This window comes from Silurus aristotelis (assembly GCF_946808225.1).
Source record: "Silurus aristotelis genome assembly, chromosome: 4".
In the NCBI taxonomy this organism is placed as follows: Eukaryota; Metazoa; Chordata; class Actinopteri; order Siluriformes; family Siluridae; genus Silurus; species Silurus aristotelis.
The window spans coordinates 31,070,848-31,075,847 of NC_139577.1; positions in this window are offsets into that span (position 1 = coordinate 31,070,848).

Below are 5,000 nucleotides of genomic sequence, written 5' to 3' on the forward strand. Positions count from 1 at the left end.
GCTCTCTTCAGTCTCTGCTGTTTCTACTTAGTCTCTCTACTATGTCTTTTCAGCTACTCCTCCATCTCCCCATATCATTTATTCATGTGTTTTTGTATCAGCATGTCTTCCCTCACCCAGAGCATATCCTCCTCTCTCTCTCTCTCCCTCTCTCCCTCTCTCCCTCTCTCTCTCTCTCTCTCTCTCTCTCTCTCTCTCTCTCTCTCTCTCTCTGTGTGCACTACACACACTCCTATATCTTACTTCATTTTTTCCACTCCACTTTTCCATACACTCAATCAGTGTACTTCCTTTCATTCATTTTCCTTCCTGTCACATCTGTCTGTCTGTCTTTGACTCTCCCTCAATTTTTGTCTTTCGTGTTTCCTTTCGTTTTTTTTGTTTCTGTCTATGTCACTTACATTTTTCTTCCTTTCCCTTCCAGGTTTTTTATTTATTTATTTATTTATTTTTTAATAGGTGTTTTTAGTCTTTTGTCTTTTTCTGGGTCTCTCTCTCTCTCTCTCTCTCTCTCTCTCTCTCTCTCTCTCTCTCTCTCTCTCTCTCTCTCTCTCTCTCTCTCTCTCTCTCTCTGTATGTTTTTGATGATTTACTTACATTTTTATTTTTATTTGTGTTTCTTTATCTCTCTCTCTCACACACACACACACACACACACACTTTCTCTATCTCTCACACAAAGTCTATCTCACTCTTCCTCTCATTTTTCTGTCTCTTTTTCACACACACATGCACACACAGTCTCTCTCTCTCTCTCTCTCTCTCTCTCTCTCTCTCACACACACACACACACACACACACACACACACACACACACACACACACACACACACACACACACACACACACACACACACAGAGTCTCTCTTGCTTTTTCATTCTTGGCTTCTCCTCCTGCTTCTTTATTCCTTCACCCCTCACCACCCACTTTGACTTTTCCACTGCTGTCTCTGTGGATCAGATCACGCTACAGCCCAATCCGCCATCATCCTCTGATTATCCACACTCGGATCCAACAGAATCCCACACACACATACACACATACACACACAAACACAAAACTTAAAGGCTGTTATATACAATCTCCCTCTTTACCTCCGAGTGTAGGTTTGTGTCTTCCGGTGCATCATGGAGGTAATTCTTTGTTCAAGGTGTGAAGAGAAACATCTGGAGGTGTGTACAGGTCTGTTTAATTTCACACTCTACAACTCGCAGAACTGCTGAACAAACCTGGTTCTTTGTCCTACACACACACACACACACACACACACACACACACACACACACACACACACACACACACACATATATATATATCATATTATATTGACAAAGGTATATAATTGACATTATATTGTGTCCTAAAGCTTTAACTTAAATCTCAACAAAATACATATACTACATGTAGAATAGTAGGAGAAATTTATGATAAATTAAACCACATGGTCTACAAGTGGTTCAAGCTCAGTGGTTAAGGCTCTGGGTTACTGATCTGAAGGTCTGGGGTTCAAGCCCTTAAACAAAGGCTGATAACTCTCTGTGCTCCAGCGGGTGCTGGCTGTCTCTGCGTTCTGACCTTAGCTTCCTTACATCACTATGCAAAGAAAGAGTTTCAGTGTAAGGAGTTTGCACCCGGAGCCACATACATATACGCTATTTTAATCATGTACTGTCATTTAATAACAATTTATAAATTACAGTATACTACCCCATACTGATCACCATCACCAAGACCCTTGAGTACTCTAGGCCATGTCTCGTCTTACATTATTTTCAAGCTATGATGGTGCCATCAGTACTGGAGATCAGATCTCCATCGCAAAACGGGGAACACCTGTAGTGTGTATGTAAAAAAAATAATAAAAATAAATCACATGCATTGTGTTGGAAAAGCATGAAATTACTGTACATTTACAGACATTGGTAAAGATGCCTTTATCCAGAACAACTAAGAAGGTGAGGATTAAGACCACTTTGCCCAGTAGAACTTTTCTTTAGAAGTCTAACATCTTAACCACTCAGCTCCCAGCTCCTTATAGAACATCGTAGAAGAGTGGAGTTTATTATAACAGCAAATTGATAGTAAACGTGTCCTCTTGTAAATTAGTCTAAGAATAAGGCTCTTGCTCACACATTCACACAAACACACAAACACACTCTCACACAGTGTGCATGAAGAAATATGAGCTTTAATCTCTGAACACCGACAAGGTGACGATCAGCAGGGTAGGTGTGTGTAATAAAGAGGACTCCACACAAACACACACACACACACACACACACACACACACACACATAGCCATGTGTGTCAGTGTTGTGCTGATGTGCGAATGATTTCTGCTCAGTGGTGGTCCCTATAATTACACTGAATGATTATAAACCTACACAGTGACTTCTAACTGAGGAAATTATCACCGAGTTCATGTTCACAATATTATTTCTAAGTGCTTTCGCTTCACTGAGCTTTCAGGTAGCTGTTACTGTCGCTTAATGTATTTTGGTTGGAGATAGAATTCATAGACAAAAGTATTCGGACACCTGACCTTTCCAGCCGTATGTGGTTCCTGCCCAAACTGCTACCACGGAGTTGGAGGTACACAATTGCATAGGATGTATATGGAAGCAGTAGCATGATTTTCCCTTCACCTTAGACCCAAACATGTTCCAGCATGACAATACCCCAGTGCACAATGCCAGCTACATGAAGATATACTTTACATGGGTTGGAGTAGAAGATTCAATTCAATTCAATTCATTTTTATTTGTATAGCACTATTAACAATGAGCATTGACTTAAAACAGCTTTACACAGATAATGTGGTGATTAAAAGTGAATGTTCTTTATAAGTAAGTTTGTCTCTGATGAGCGAGCCGGTGGCGACTGTGGTGAAGGAAAAACTCCCCGAGATGGCGATAGGAAGAAACCTTGAGAGGAACCAGACTCAAGAGGGAACCCATCCTCATCTGGGTTGCACCGAATGTCCATTTGTAGCAGATATACAATGTTGCAGGGTACAGTGATGATGATCAGAAGCGAAAAGTAGTCCTGAGTCAATGTAGGAGACTGTTAACATTAACTAAGACATGGTCTGAGTGGCCTGCTATCGAGCTCTGAACTTTATCCTATTTAGGGACTTTCCGGGATAAATTGGAGTCCTCCCGATCCTCCTCACCTAACCTACATCAGGACCCAACTTCACTATGGTCACTGTGGCTGAAATCTTCACAAGCACACTTCAATATCTTTCCAGAAGAGTGGAGGTTATTATAACAGTAGATGGAAAGAAATGTAAAATGAGATGTTCAAAAACACACACAAATCTTTTGTCTATGCAGGGTAGTGTATTTCTATACACAGAAAGAACCCTGTATCTGCATCTTCAATCCCATTCCATTTTTTATTGTATAGTGCTTTTAACATTGCACATAAATAAATAGTGTTTACATTTAAAATTTATAATTTATCCCTATAAGTTTATCCCTAAAAAATGATCCTGAGGTTAGAGTTATAAGGTGAAAAAACCCTCCCTCAGATAATGATAGAAAAAACCTTGAGAGAAACCAGACTCAAAAGAGACCCGACCCCCTAAAAATCCATTCATTAGATTTCCAGCATTGTTGAGGTTATCAACTGATCTCAATGCCTTAACCACTGAGCTACCACCTTTAGGGTCAGCATAATAGGCATGAAAATTAATTTATGAATTTTTTTGTTTGTTTGCTTTTGGTTGCAACATAATTTAGTGAACAGCATAAATTATATTCGTTTTTAATAATAGGTCTTAAATATATCCTTGGTCTACTCTGGTTCTGCACTGGGTCTGTCCTGGGTCCGTCTTAGATCTGTCTTGGGTTTGTATTAAACCAGGTTCTGCTCTGGTTCTGTTCTGGGCCTTCTCTGGTTCTTTGCTGATTTTGTTTTGGGTCTGTTCCTGGATCTTCCCTTTTTCCATTCTGTACTTCCTTTGGTTCTCTCCTGGGTCTACTCTAGTTTTGTCATTGGTCTGCAGATGCTTTAGATCTGCTTTTGGGGCTGTCCTGGATTTCTTCTGGTACAGGTCTGCTTTTATTTGCTTAGGATTTTTCCTGGTTCTGCCTTGGTTCTTCCCTGGTCCTCTTGTGAATCTGCCCTGGGTATCTATCAGATCTGTCTTGAACTTGCCCTGATTATTTTGGCCTCACAGCAACACTGTTAAAGCGCACATGATTATCAGCGTTTTAAACAAAAATACCATCTCACACGCAATGCAGGTGTTAGTGGATTTATTGGAATCCCTTGATATTTCTCCAAACACAGTTATGGCAAGATCTGAATCGAGATATACAGTTTAGAGGAACTAGTTGCATCTGTTGTTTGCTGATGTTGAATATTTCCATACGGTCGTGTGAGTTTCGCTAACCGGTAGTGTACAAAGCATTAGAATCCAAAAGTCTGTCAGGAAAAAAATAAAATAATAGAAAGTCCAATATGAACAGGAAATGGAGTTTTCATCACAAACAGGAGAAGGAGATATGGCTTTGTCTCTTGGATCTGGATTTATTATCCAGCATTAGGGGTTTTTTTACCCAAAAAATCTACATCTGACACACTGGACAAAATAAACAAAAAAGAAAAAGGGAGCTTTCTGACTGTCCTTCATTAACAGTCCTGCACAGAGACATGAAGGAGAAGAAGAAGGAGAAGAAGCTGTGTGTGTGTTTAACGTGGTGGTCTGAGACAGGAATCACACTTTGCCCTTACGTCGCAGAAAGACGCGGAAATGCTTTTATACAAATGCATAGTATCAATATTATAGAAAAGAAGATGTACAAAACAGTTAAGCGCTACCTCTGTGCAAGATGAAATCAAATTTCAAATGAAACAGAAGAAAGATCATCATGTTCCCGGGTGGGTCTGAGACCCGGACAGTACATGGGTGTGTGCTGTTTCGAACGCCAACACTGAATTACAAACTTTTCAGGTTTCGACTATGTCATTCTTTTTTGTATTTTATAGTTTG